This window comes from Physeter macrocephalus, chromosome 10 (genome assembly GCF_002837175.3).
Source record: "Physeter macrocephalus isolate SW-GA chromosome 10, ASM283717v5, whole genome shotgun sequence".
NCBI classification, from domain to species: domain Eukaryota; kingdom Metazoa; phylum Chordata; class Mammalia; order Artiodactyla; family Physeteridae; genus Physeter; species Physeter macrocephalus.
Genome location: NC_041223.1, coordinates 66,379,713 through 66,395,764, shown reverse-complemented (window position 1 = coordinate 66,395,764; position 16,052 = coordinate 66,379,713).

Genomic DNA, 16,052 nt, shown 5'->3' with positions numbered 1-16,052 from the left:
GGAGTTACTCTAGGGAATATGGTGGGAAAGAGGAGAAGAGATGCTGTAATATGCCAAGCCTGGAACCATTCCATCTTGTATGTGTGGTTTCCAACTTGTCTATGCCACTGGGTACATCTCTCACAAAAGAAGTGGAAGGCATTTTTACATCACTACATACAAAAAAGTCTCCTTGAGTGTCAATTTTCTCAGTGACAGCTCACAACCTGGCTGTTACCCAACCTATAAATCCCTGATTTGCTTTCTCCTCATTACCAAAGACCAGCTGTGTGCTTACCAGGAATCCCTTTGGGTCAAACTTTTTCCATCCTCGTTTTGGCACCAGAAGTTTTGAGGCATACACTGATGGATTCCTTGTTTGTCACATTCCTAAATCCCTCTTCTCCATTGTGGACCATGCTCTGGAGTACTTGGAAACTTTATTTCCTGCAGCCTTCTGTTCCTAGAATTCCAAAAGGTCTTCTAATGTCCCTTTTTTCTTATGTTACCCAGTTATACAGATCCTTCCTTGTTTGAAGTAAGTAAAACCCAGATAGAGATTTTTAGGTTTGTTTTTTTTTTTTACACTTTTCACTCCCTCCTCTCTTTCTTTTGTCCATGAAGAAAGAAAACTTTCTCCCAAAGTGTCCTTCATTCAACAAACAGATACTATACTATACTAGAAATCAGTCGCAAAAAAGTGGAGATTAAACAACAGACTACTGAACAACAAATAGGTCATCAAATCAAAATAGAAATTTAAAATACCTAGAGACAAATAAAAACAGAAATATGACATACCAAAATCTATGGGTTGCAACAAATGCAGTTCTAAGAGGGAAGTTTTTAGCAATACAGGCCTACCTCAAGAAACAAGAAAAAGCCCAAATAAAAAAATCTGACTCTATACCTAAAGGAACTAGACAAAGGAGTAAAAAATGTAGCCCAAAACTAGTAGAAGAAAATAATAAAGATCAGAGTGGAAATAAGTTAAAGAGACTAAAGAAAGAAACAATAGAAAATATCAACAAAGCTAAGAGCTGGTTCTTTGAAAAGATAAACAAAATTGACAAAACTTTAGTTAGATTAACCAAGAAAAAAAGAGGAAGCTCAAAATCGGAAATGGAAAAGGAGAAATTACAACTGATACCATAGAAACGTAAAGGATTATAAGAATACTACAAAAATTATACATCAACAAATTGAATAACCTAGAAGAAATGGATACACTTCTAAAAACATACAATCTTCCAAGACCGAATTGTGAAGAAACAGAAAATCTGAATACACTGAATACTAGTAAAGAGATTGAATAGGGAGATGAAGATCAAAACCACAATAAAATATCACCTTACACCTGTCAGAATGACTATTATCAAAAAGACAACAAATAAGTGTTGACAAAGGTATGGAGAAAGGGAACTCTCATGCACTGTTGGTGGGATGTAAACTGGTGCAGCCACTATGGAAAACAGTATAGAGTCCTCAAAAAAATTAAGAATTGAAGTATCATATGACCCAGTTATTCCACTCTAGGATATTTGTCCAAACAACATGCAAACACTAATTCAAAAAGATGTATGCACCCCAATGGTCATTGCAGCATTATTTACAATAGCCAAAAATATGGAAACGACCTAAGTGTCCATTGATGGATGAATCAATAAAGAAGATGTGGAACATATACAGAATGGAATGTTATTCAGCCATAAAAAAATGAATGATATCCTGCCATTTGTAACAATGTGGATGGACTTGAAGATATTATACTAAGTGAAATAAGTCAGAGGAAGAAAGACAAATGTTGTACAATTTTATTTATATATAGGATCTAAAAAAATGAACAAAATAAAATAAAAATGAACTCATAGATACAGAGATCAGATTAGTGCTTACAGAAAGGAAGGGTGTTGGAAGGGTGGATGAAATAGGTAAAGGAGTTTCACTGTATGATGATGGATGGTGACTAGACTTATGGTGGTGATAACTTTGTAGTGTATACCAATGTCAAATTATAATGCTGTACACCTGAAACTTGCATTAAAATGTTCCAGATACTGTGCTTTGATCTTGTAGCTGCATTAGATGTGCCCAAAATATGCCATGGCCACTACCAGTGGAGAGGAGTAAAGAACTCTGAGGTGAAGATATTACCTGGGAAGTCAATGCAGCAGTTTTAAGTGACTATGCCAAAAGTCAAAGCAATGATAGAAAATCTGTGAGCTTGATGATGGCATGAAAACTATTCCATGACTCTCCAGCATCTTTTAATGACAAAATTATGAGGAATAAGGGCATATATGAAAGAAGATGTAGAAGTTCTAAGTAAGAAGGGGCTCAGAGATAGACACAAGTTGTACAGAATTAAGAGAGAGAGCAAGGGATCCAATAGCAATAGGAAGAGTAGAGAATCAGGGAACTTTATAAAGGGTTATGTGAGTCATAAGGATGGCAGTGTTTGAATCTTTCATGGGTCCTACACCTTCTGTGGCCTGGCATTATTGCATTTCTAACCATCCCTGAATATTTGTAATTTCTTTTATTTTTATACATATGTACCCTACAACTGAAACTTTACTGAAATAATACTTTTCAGCAATTACTGAGCAATCAAAATGAACCATATAGGAACTGCGTGCTTTCCATATATTATTTATCCTAAATTTAAAATATAAAGTAAATATTGTCACTCCCATTTTTTATGGTGAGAAACTGAGGGTCAGACTGATGAAAAATAGTGTAATGCTAAAACAGAAGAGTACTTTAAACAGTTTTGATACAAATATACATATAAAATTATAAATTTTCACTCATTAGTTTGATGAAATATTGGTTCATATTGTATTTAACTATATTCTTTTTCTCCCTTTATTTATATTTTGCTTATCAAAATGCACGAATCATTTTAGTCCTTTTCTAAACATATATTGAAAATATAAATCTACTTAATCTCTTAGCCTATAAAGTTTATGAAAAAGAATAAAACTGAATATAAATTTTATTTACATTTAATTACATTTATTTACATTTCTAGCCCTTTATCATCTAATAGGAAATTGAACTACTGGTAAACAGACATGGGTGAATTTTTTGTATTAAATATACTGATTTATAACCTGTCTATAATATCTTGAACCTGCCTTGTTGAACAAAGAGAAGAGAATGGAGCAGTTCTCAAAGGGGAAGCAGGGAATGAAATGGTGGTCAGGGGACTGGTGGGGAAGAACAGTTAGTGACATTAGAACCCCATTTCCCTAAAATTTGAAGTTTCTCTTTTTTGAAGCTCCTTCCTGATGAAATAATCATCCCATTCTATTGGATGTGGCATCTGATACTTCTCTGCAGAAACCTGAAGAACCATTGGTTAATCCATTCTTCTATTTACCTATATCCAAGATGAGGGATGCTCCATTACTCTGGGCTCTGGAGTAAAGAGCTAAACTGACCCATGATGAACAAGCAGAATGAGTGAGAAATAAATGGTTGTTGCTGAGCCACTGAGATTTGGGGTGTCATTTATTGCTACAGCCTAATTAATCTAAGCTGATTGTACAGAAAATGATACCCAAAAGTGAAATGCTGCTATAACGAAAGAAAAATACAAAATATTGTCTTTGAAGTGCCGCATAGTAGGTGGTGAGGAAATTATTAATGAAGGCAGGAAAGATGGTGACATATGTTTGCAGTGGCAAAACAATCAGTAAAACTATTATCTGCTATATCTTAGAAAGCAGATAAGGTACCTAATGTACATCTTGGCTTTGGTTGCAGAAGTGAGAAATTAGGATATTAAGAGCTTGAGTTGTTTGCATTAGACAAGACAAAATGAAATGAGTTCAAACAAGACTTGAACAGATTGCAAATACATTTGGAAGATGATTGAGAAAGTCCTGAAATTCCAGGAAGTATAGGGTAGGAGATGTAACTGGTTATCATATCCAACAAGAAAAGATATAAACTAAGAAGGCCTTTGAAAAACTATGGCTGATTAAAACTCAGTCTCCCTGGAAATATGCAGCAAATCAAGGCATACTTGTAAACTCCAAGAAAGAGAGAAAGAGGGGGGGGGGGGAGAGAGGGAAAGAGGGAGAGAGAGGGAGAGAGAGAAAGAAAGAAAGAAAGAGAGAGAAAGAAAAGAATTCATGAGAATCTAGGCACCCAGTAAATCCTTTCAAATGGTTAAAATGACTCAAGTAAGAAACTGAAAGTATCGCTATCTTAAGAAAATTGATAGACTCAAATCATTGCAAAATACCTTGAGAGAGAAAGACTTGTTTTATTAAACATGTGGATTTTGGCTATTTACAAGCAGAGCTGATTGTAACCAAATAGATAAAAAGCTGAGTCAGGTTCTTAAGAGAACTGCACTGTCAAAAGAACCATCAGACTAAAAGACCTAGAAACTTAACTCACGTTTGCAATCCCAGTCTGTACTGGCTGAAAGCAGGCTGAGAAATCTGCTCAGCCCCCAAGGAAGACATATTTTTCTAATTTCCCTTCAGATTTAACCACGAAGGCAAATTGAAAACCAAGGAACTTCCAGTGAGCAGACCCCAGAGCCATGAGGAACAATTGATAGGGGAGCTACTCTCAGTGAGCAATAAGGAACCCAAGCCTGGCCAGGAGGGCCTATGCTGCCCACCCCTACCCCCCAAACCATGCAACTCCAATTCAGAAAAGCCTCTCCGAGAACACCAGATTTAGGTCTGGGCTTTCCCATATTGTTCTCACAAGACTGTGTACTGCCATTTATATTTTTTAATCTTATTTTATAAGCATACATTTATATTTGTGATTATTTCATTAATTCATGGCTTACAGACAAAATTATAATCTCTATGAAGGCAAGGACTCTACAGATATTCTGTGTCTTACGATGGTGTTCTGTCCTGATAAACCTATCATAAACTGAATATATTGTAAGTCAAAAATGCATTTGATACCCCTAACCTTCTGAACATCATAGCTTAACCTAGCCTACCTTAAACATGCTCAGAACACTTACATTAGCCCACAGTTGGGCAAAATCATCTAACACAAAGCCTAACAAAGTGTTATATTTTGTTATACTTTGCTATACTTATAACAAACTGTTGAATGTCTCATGTAATTTATTGAATACTGTACTGAACGTGAAAAGCAGAATGGTTACATAGATACAGAATGGTTATAAGTGTATCAGTTTTTCTGTGGCTGACTGGGAGCTGTGGCTTAACTGACACTGCCCGGCGTCATGAGAGAGTATCATACCACATATGGATACCCTGTAAAGATCAAAATTCAAAATTTGAAGTACAGTTTCTACTGGAAGCTTATTCCTTTAGCACCATGTAAAGTCGAAAAATTATAAGTCAAACCATGGTAAATCAAGGACCATCTGTATTTTGCCTCACCATTATATTTCGAGAACCTAGTCCCATACCTAGCACATGATAAGTAACTGACAAATGTTTGTTAAATGAATGTGTTTTTTCATTTTGTGAGTGTTTTGAAACAGAAGTCCCAGTGTCCCTTTGACCTGTAAGAGCAGGTTGATAAGTAGTGTGAATAGTAATTCCTTGACCTCCTTATCTTTTCTTGGTACCCTTTAATCCAGTTCGGAACTGAGCACTGTTATACTTCTAGAGGCTCTTAAGTGTGACCACAAGTCCTGGTTTGCCTGGGATGGAGTTGGTTTGTACCAGGTGTCCAGGCATAATTATTAGCAACACTCCCTTTCCCTCTGAAAAGTGCCAGGTTTAGATAACAAATTATATAGTACCCCTACTCTTGGTTGAGGCCACCATGCTTGAATCTTTTCACACCCAGTATAAAATGTCAGGGTTCCCCAAGTTCAAAATAAAGAAATGAAATTCACCCCTTTTAGGAACTAGACTAGAGTCGAACAGAGGCAGAAGTCCAGTTACAGGTTTTGTTTGTTTGTTTGTTTTTTCTGATGAGTTATTATGGTTATTTAACCTGGTCTATTAAAAAATAAAACTGGTTGGACACAACTTCCCTCAACTGAACAAAAAAAGCAAAGGAGGTCAATACCAGTAATAAATTGCAACAAGTGCCAAATTGCTCTCCATTTTTAGGACCCAAAGACGCTGAAAAGGTTCCATACAAGACAACAAGGTATATGGGAATTCCTCTGCCTTGGAGAGACTCCCACACTGAGTTCAATTGTGATGTCTCTATATTAGAGGTCTTTATTGCTAGAGCAAATGAAAATGCAATCTGAGGGGAGCGAACAACTTGGAAAATCCCACACTGTTAGTAAATTAGGTCTTTTAAAAAAGGAACATCCTGGCAAGCTCAAATAAATCAATGTGACTCTAAGAAACAACACTGAAAGGTAAATGTGCTTTCAGGGTTACATCTTTGTTCTCTTTCTTTCTTAGCTATTTGACTCATGTGGTGAAGTAAATTTCTCTTGATTTTTTTCTGCTTTCATGATCTCCAAGTTACTGAGCCCAACCGACTTAACTCACCAGAGTTTTAATTACAAAGCAACAGAGTTGCTACACAGAATGGCAACATCACATAACTGAACCAACTGGGCCCAAGACATGTGCCTGGAATCCTGTATTCTCTTCATTTTATAAAGATGAGAGACTGGCCAGATGCCTTAACAGCAGGGCTTCTTTTTGATAAAAGGTAATTAAACCTTACAAACAAGTGTAGTGATTTGAGTTCTTACAGAACCAAACCAGTTAACATAGTCGACAAAAACACCAGCACGAGAGACACAAAAACTGAACGAGTCACTCTGATGGGAGTTTTAAATATTTCTCTTCCTTCTTGTCATCTCTTCAAAGTAAATAATTAGCTGCCCCACTTTTTTCCTTTGGTTCAAATGAAATAATAGCTCAGAATTAGGAAAAATAACATACTTGCTAAATTATGTTAGAAAAATAGGCCCCAGGGTTTCAAAATACTCAGACATATTTTTCAGTTTGCCAGTTTGCCCAAGGACTGTCCCAGTTGTAATACAATTAATTTAAGCCTAAATATACCTAACAAAATTTGACTGTTAAATAATTAAGTCCTAATATCAATATCTGTTTCCTAGTCACTCACTAAAAAACTAGAGTAAGCCACTATTGCTAGGAATATTCTTTCCATTCATATTCCATGAATGGTCCTCTACTTCTTCCAAGTTCTGCTGCCTTCTCTCTGTGTCTCACACTGCTTTCATCTCTTCTGGTTTGTGCTTTTCTGTTTCTGTTTATGAAGAATATTGGCTTCCTGCCTATCTATTTCCCTGCAATGTCTCCTATTTTACAATTCTGATCAGACTACAGAGAAGGGATCTATGTTTTATAATATTTTGAGAAGCAGCTAACTTCGTGATTGACATCCAAATTGAAAACTGATTTTTCCCATTGGCCAGAATCATGGAAACCATTGAAAGTTCTATGGAGCTTGAGTGATAACATTAAACAGACTTTTGGCCACAACAATTCTGGATGAAACTCTTTTTTAATGATTTCCCACTCAGCATCACGTGTGACACATATACAGTGCTGCCTCTAAATATACATTGTTTAAAACTTCCATGTATACATATTCATGTTTTGTGTTTTCTTTTTAAACCAGCTTTTGTAGTATATATTTGAGTGATTATTCAAAGTTTTAGTGAAATTTTATAACTTTCAACTGCTTTCTCTGAAAGTAGCTTTGCACTTTTTTTCTCTCATAAAAGAGATGACCATTTTACACAACAAAAGTCTTATGTTTTATTACTTGTTGAGCATACTGAGCATTTGACTTTCTTTCTTTTTTTATCTTACCTGGCTTCATCAAAATAAAACTCCCCTCTAGATACGTATTCCTTTATTATCAATATGAATTAATTATATAGTCATTTTAGAATGTATGGGTATTTAAAACTTTATTTTATTAAAACTAATTTTAAATAAGGATTACATGTAGCTATTTTTTGTTGTTGTTCTATGTCCTGCTGGTTTTTCAGGACGAATATTTGTACCATAACAGAATATACTGAGTTGGGTTTTAAACTATATTTTGGTAAGAAGAGTAACTTCCTGATTGTAGTTTAAGCTGGAAAATGGGGTACATATAAGAGAAAACAATTTGAATAGTGGAATTTGGTTTCAGGCATAAAAGCTTTAAAGTAAATTCAATACTCCATATAGCTAAAGATCATTTAAATAAAAATCATGAAAAATGAAACACAATCAAATAAACAAACCCCCAAAAAGCTTTCTAATTAACTCTATACATATCAGTATCATTATAAGAGTATATAAAGAGCAGGGAATAGATTGAATCATTTTTCTGTGTAGTTTGGGAAGATTTTGCCAAATCTAGGAAATCTTCCTTTAAAACAAACAAGCAAACAAAATGGTACTGTAAATGTACTACACACCAAACAGTGAACACACACTGAGCTGTATCAACAAATGATCTGTATATCCTATACACACACAGACCAACTCGTTCAGGGTTTGTGTACCTCAAGGGACACTGGTGACTTAAAAAAAAACAAGGTAAGAGGAGGGCAATAATGTTTCTTAGATTAAATTATCATATCTTATGACTTCTTTTGTTTATGCCTGAAGATTTTTCAGACTCTACCAGAAAATAGTCAACAGGACATAGACTTGTTCTAGAAATTGATGTAGCTCACTTTGCCAGTCTTAGGTGAGTTACAAGAACAGACAAGACATCAATTTGTATTTGTAGCTATGGAGAAATGACCTGCAGGGCACTATTTTTTTTTCTTGAGGTTGAACAAACAAACAAACATACATGAGATCTACCTTCAACAAATTTTAAGTGTTCAGTACAGTATTGTTAACTATAAGCATATTGTCACACAGCTGATCTCTGGAAATGTTTCCTCTTGCATTAACTGAAACTTTATACCTGTTGACCAGCAGCTAATTTTAATCACTGGGATTTCAGAAAGTCTTTTAAATCTTGCTACAAAAAATGTATTCCTCAGACCAGCAGCTCTAGCATCACCTGGGTGCTTATAAAAATGCAGGATCTCAGCCCCACCCTCAGACCTACTGAGTGAAAATCACTCTGGCATGTTATCAAGATCCCCATTTGAAGGTATATTAAAGTTCGAAACCCATGGCTTTAAAACACTGCTTTGCTCAATGTCTCTAAGTCAAAAATCTTAAGAGTGAGCAAACATATTTTGTCTGTTGTGGAGAATTGTGAATGAAATTTGTTAAAACAATGCTTAATTTTGTAAATTTGTGGTCGGGGTTTACTATTCTCTTTAGCGAGTCATTCTGAAGTTGACACACAAACATCATCTTTAAAAGAGGAAGGTGTTTGCTTTCAGAACACCTTCCAATTGTTGCCTCCTAAAGAGCCTGTGTATTTCTGGAAATAATTCTGTTTCCATGGCTTTACCTGCAGAGTCTGCCAGGGTTCCAAAATGTATCAGTACTATTCAGCATGGCCACGCAGTTCTGCTTCTTTTTCAATATTTTTGTTGCTTTTGGCTCCACTGCTGTATATGTCCTATGTCCTGTAATACTAAGCAATCCAGTGTGCAATTCTACAAGTATCATTCACAACAAATAACTGCCTTGGTCTGATTTGAGAAAAATACCTTAAATGTGTTCTTTTATTCCCCAAAAGAGCTACAAGATAGAAAATACCCCCGAAATTCATTTTCTTCAGGAATCGTTTATACGCAGATTTAGGGAGCTTTTTGGTAAAGATAACTCGTTGGAGTATGAATGTCAGGCCATTCTCTGAAGTAAGCGAGCGGAAAGCATGACAAGGCAAATACATTCTCCTCTTAACTTAGCATCAAACTTAACTAGTTTCTCATTCCTCTGATGGTACTTGAATTTGGGAGTTTAGGACAAAATGTAACAAACCTGGGTATTAAATCTGAAAAAACAGTGTAACTTAGACTGGACTTTTCCCCCATTTATTTTTTTAATTCTTTCCTAAATCTATTTTTAATATTCTAATTGGGCAATAAAATGGGCAAGTTCTGAGAACTTACGGCACACTATTCTATGATATCCACCACAATTATGCTTTACTACTAGACATTTTGTCAATCTTTTTCATTAAAAAATAAAAGTGTCCCTATAATTATTACTTGGAGGAACATTCTTCGGATTTTAACCACATTTTTTAAACTGAAAATTGAACATACAAACGAGTGACGGCGTCTGTTTCTGCCTCTGTTTAATGGTGGGAGAGGGAACCTGGAAAGTTAGTGGTTTCTGAGGACTGACGTCTGGGGAAACGATCCACGTCATAGATAATCCATTCGGCTTTGTGAAAATGTGATCACATACTACGTACACTTTCTCATTACCTGGGTAGGTTGAGACTGTAGCAAGCCCAGACCCCTAATCTAATCCTCTCAGGCAGCTAGATTGCTGGAAGCTTTGCAATGTCCCCATGAACCTCACACTTCTGGTAATAGGAAGTGTCTTCTAGCCTGTGTTGAGAAAATCAGAAACTGGCAATAATTGCATTTGCCTAGGATAAGTTTCTTCTGTTGTTCAAATAAGCAGAAAATGTAAAATATGTGTCCAGGTAATCACAGTAATTTAATAAGCAAAATTTAAGTTGCATAGTTAAAAATACATTTGCATCATTGATTTGAAATCACTAGAATTGTATTAATACAGTTTAAACTATTAGCATTTAGACATTGTATCTAACCTCTCCAAATTGCTTACATGGTCACATGATAAGTAAAAATGATGTAACTTCATGTCAAAGGGACTCCTATAGAAAATGTTCTAGGGTTAGAGCAGCGACCTCTCCTTTTCCTATTCTGGATGCAAACTTCTCCCACTGCGAGCATCATGCATGAACTTTCATACCTTACAATGTTAGAAAGTCTATATGCATGTAATATCCACAGTGAGGGCTTTCTTGTGTTTTTAATAAAAGAATTAAACTTTGCTGGAAAGTGAAAGGAAAAGTTGTTCTTTAAAAAATAAAATAAAACATCACAGTATAGGTAAAACCTCTGGGAATTCAACGGTACTTGAAAGACTACTTTTAAGTATTCTTGATCTAAGTGATCTAAGGGGATTGTGAGAATTAATGAATAGTGGATTGCAGACTAGGTCAAAACAGAACTTCTCTACCCTATTACCCCCAAAAGTTTTTATTAGAGAAGCACATTCTTATCTCACCACTTGGATTTATTCAGTTGGATATTTGCATTTAAAATAGTCATTTAAGTACTAGATAGTTTATGGAAGTCTAATGAAATTACAGAAATAAAGCCATTCGTTTTCAAAATGTGCCAGAATTTTATCTATTAGAGAAATCAATTTGAAATGTAAATGATATAACTTCAATACGTATTAATGGAGTTCCTGTTATGTATAAAACACAAGGTTAGGTACTGGAGGGAGTGTGACAAAGCTTAAGGCCATTGCTGTTCTCCACACGAACATCACCTAATCAGCGAGAAAGACGAGCATGAATTATTTTAATTAAACTTACAAGCAATAAATAACAATAAATCCACTATACTAAATGTACCCCAGTCAATATAGTGAAATAAAAGGAACCAGTAGCATCATAAGGCCACATATTTTGAACAAAGAGGATGAAATTATGCAGTACATACACAAAGATGCGATATTTTGGATGAGAGAAGGAAGCCCATCTTGACTCTCTTCAGTTAGGACCACTTCAGCGAGAGTCAACAAATTTCTCTGTAAAGGACCAGACTGTATATATTTTTGACTTTGTGGGTCATTCAGTTTCTGTCACAACTACTCAGTATTACCTTTGAAATGCAAAAGCAGTCATAGACAATATGTAAACATAAATGAATGTACCTCTGTTTCAATTAAACCTTTTTTTGAAGAAGAAGAAGAAGATGTTGGGGGTAGGAGTTTATTAATTTATTTATTTATTTTTGCTGTGTTGGCTCTTCGTTTCTGTGCGAGGGCTTTCTCTACTTGTGGCATGCGGGGGCCACTCTTCATCGAGGTATGCGGGCCTCTCACTATCGCGGCCTCTCTTGTTGCGGAGCACAGGCTCCAGACGTGCAGGCTCAGTAGTTGTGGCTCACGGGCCCAGTTGCTCTGCGGCATGTGGGATCTTCCCAGACCAGGGCTCGAACCCGTGTCCCCTGCATTAGCAGGCAGATTCTCAACCACTGCGCCACCAGGGAAGCCCAAACCTTTTTTTTAAACCTTTTTTAATCCTTCTCTTTTTTTAATGAAGTTGATTTTATTATAGTCTATTTGCAATATTATATTAGTTTCAGGTGATTCAGTATAGCATAGTGATTCAGTATTTATACTCCATTAAAAGTTATTACAAAATAATGGCTATAATTCCCTGTGCTGTACAATATATCCTTGTTGCTTATCTATTTTATATATAGTAGTTTGTGTCTCCTCATCCTGTACCCCTAATTTGCCCCTACCCTCTTCTCTTGCCACTCTTGTAACCATTGGTTTGTTTACAAAACTAGCCAGCGGGGACCAGATTTGGCTAGCTGGCCATAGTTGGCCAACCCCTGCTCTACATAATGCTTAAATTACCTCTTGAAAAGCAAATTCCTGTTTAAGGGTATTTGTTGGTTGTAGTATTTGTATATGTGATAAACCAACCACCTGAAAAGTGGCTCTAAAGATTACAACTCTGTCATGTGTGCATTTTGTGCTGTCGAGTGTTGCAATTACTCAGAATATATATTGAACAGGGGCCATTAAATGGCTTAATATGGGGAAGGTAAAACACTAGAGGATATATTTCGTGAGACAATTTTATTATAGCCTCAGGGGAGAGACTAGATAAGTTGCAACATGTTTCCCATTTCCATTTTCTGTATTTTTATGATTTATTCAAGATGAATTAATGCAACAGTTTTTTTTACTTCAGATTCCATGTATTGAAGTTTAATAAGCTACAAACACTAGTCACAATAAACTATTTCCTTCAAATGACAAAAAAATTATTTTCACATTTGCTTAAAGGAGATGTATTACAAACACATACATGCAAAGCAATCAAACTAAAGGTGCCATAACCCATTGCAAATACCAACAGGTTCCCTAAATTAGAAGATATATTTGGCATCTCTAATTTAATTCAGAGTTTACCACATTGACTACATTTTTTATTCCCTAGGAAATTGTAAGAATAAAATATTGTAGCTTTTATTCAAAGATGAATATCATGAAGGGTGAAAGGAAAACTGTGTGAAATACTTGCAATAAAGAACTCAATATCTATCCTGTAAGTATAGTAATAAAATTGTGCTTTGCATTGCAAATGGTAACTCTATATTTCTTACCAGCCAGCTTTCAAATGTTGGAAAGACAACATTCCACACTAAGTCTTTAACATCTGATTAGCTAAAATGTAATTTTTAAATTGACAACTGTAAAAGTTTACTACATATAAATTTTATAAATAAAAACTACAAGTGTAATTTATAAACTGATATTTGTCTACTTAGATTTACTTCCTTTGAAGCTTTATAATTTATAGGTATAAGCAAATTTATAAGAGAATGAAACTATTTGAAGTTCTTCATTGAAAGATCCTAGAGTTTTTAAAATAAGTTTAAGCAAGAAATTTTAAAAATTTGTTCGCCTATATAATATGTGGAAATTTTTTTTTTTTTTTTTTTTTTTTTTTTTTTTGCGGTACGCGGGCTTCTCACTGCTGTGGCCTCTCCCGTTGCGGAGCACAGGCTCCGGACGTGCAGGCTCAGCGGCCATGGCCCACGGGCCCAGCCGCTCCACGGCATGTGCGATCCTCCAGGACCGAGGCACGAACCCACGTCCCCTGCATCGGCAGGCGGACTCCCAACCACTGCGCCACCAGGGAAGCCCTGATATGTTGAATTTTTAAAAGTTCAGTAGTGTGCATAATCTTTAAGAAATTACTTAACAGTTCTATACCTTTACAAATGTTCATAAGCAATCTAGCCTTTGTAATTCTATATGACAATATAGTCTTTCTTGAATATTGGTCTGTCTGGATATTATACAATGAGGACTCTGCATTTTGTTTCAATTAGAGTTGCATCATTAACATTTTAACATTCAAACTACCCAAAAACCAAAACCTGGGTAGGAGGTCATATTGGCTCACTTGAGATCACGTTAGGGTTTAGCATCATTCAGGCTTCTAGTGGATTTTCCATGATAAAACAAGGTAATGATATCTTTTTTTCTTTATTCAGGGCAATCTCATAGACATATTTTATATTTGCATTTATAAAAGTATCATGGCCTGAGCTGATGTAGGGAAAGAATATAGTTAGAAGGCAAATAGAAACAATATCTTATCTTAGATATCTTATGCAGAACTGTTTTTCCAGAAGGTGTTCCCAGATAGTCTCTAATTAGGGACAGTTTGGCTACATTGCTCTGTTTTCATTGATTGAAATTTCCCTCCAATATCTGTCAACATCTAAGGGAAAACCAACTTTTGAATGGGATGGCCACATTCCTTTTTCTTATTTTTAGATTTGTAATAGTGATAATTTTGTGTCAGACTAGAAAGAAACTGACTAGATTATTTTGTATTTAAACCTTATTGAAATGTGTTTATTTCAAATATATCTTCAGTATTGACATTAGTCCTGAATAACAAAGAGTAGAATATTTTAGAGTTATAACATTTTTACATTTTTCTTTTAATTTCTTTTTCCATGGAATATTTGCTTCTGAGTTTTCATGTGTTATGAAACCTTCCAGTGGCCAAATACAGTGAATATATGTGGAAAATCTGAGTGTGTCATTTGCTACTGTGAAAAATTTTAGATTGCATTCTTTAAAATGAATTGCACAATGTCAAAATGCACAATTTGTGACGAATGTCTATTAGGCAGAATTTTATGACTTCAGAATACCTCCAGAATTATCAATTATATGAGGAAAACATAAAGTGAATTCTTGCAATTTTACAGTTAATCATATTCAATAATGTCAAGAGTCTGAATCCAAATCCCATACTCATATTTGATTCTTGGATACATTTCTAGATACAGATCTGTTTCTTCAGCTAGCTGAATGGAGAAACGAGCTGGAAAAGTTTTGGCAATTTCTGTTACTGTCTCAAAATTCAATGCTGTTATAGATTATCAATTCAATTCTGGTTATTTATTGTTTTTTCACATAATGCAGGTAGGTATGCTTCATTTTTAGGGTTTTATGATTTAATTTTCTTGCCAATGACCTCCAGGTAAATCACAATACACTTTTTATTGAGTCTTAATAAAACTAATTATTCCTTAAAAAACCAATTACTCCCTATCATACAGGGCCAAGCCATTAGTAAAATGTCATAAGAAAAAAATTATATAAGGAATAGCAAAATAGACATTGGGCTTATATAAGCATGTATATTGAAATATAACAAAAACCTTTGCTTACCTGGACACTTAAATACTTAGTTTCAATTTTAATATGTTATAAATATTAATAGTTCTAGAACTAGAGATAATTTATTCCATAAAATAATCATAAAAATACTGATATATTATGTGCAATAATGGAGGAAAACTATTATACATAGAATTATCTGTCTCTATAAAAAAGAAATGAACTACTTCTATTCTTATCTTACAAACTTCAGCTAACAGAGTATTATTGAAGAGAGACACCAGAAGTCTGGTTTTAAACTCATTCATTTACTTATATTTCTATTAACATTTCATGCTGACTTACAAGAACTCTGTTGCGGCTTATTTTGGCTCAACTTTAGAAAACTGTCTTTCTAGTTTAGAATCATACTATTATTTTGCATTATTGTTATACCAGCATAGGTTGTTGTGGTTCTTGAAATGAATTGTCCAGAACAGATATATCACAATGATTTAGAAATCATCTCAGAATGGAAAACATTCATTAAAGATATCTCTAAAGAAAAAAATTATATTACAAAGTCAGAGGAAAGAGGGGTCCAGAGCATAAGACCAACACAGGCGTTTTAGTTTCAGTGGTTATTAAATTTGGCATGTGTTTGTACACAAATAAGAAAGTAATTTGTTTTACAATATCAAAGAGCAGCTTTAACTACAACTTTTAAACTCTCTGAGAATTTTCTCCCTTTTTTCACACTTGTAAATTTTTATGAAATTGGTCCAAATG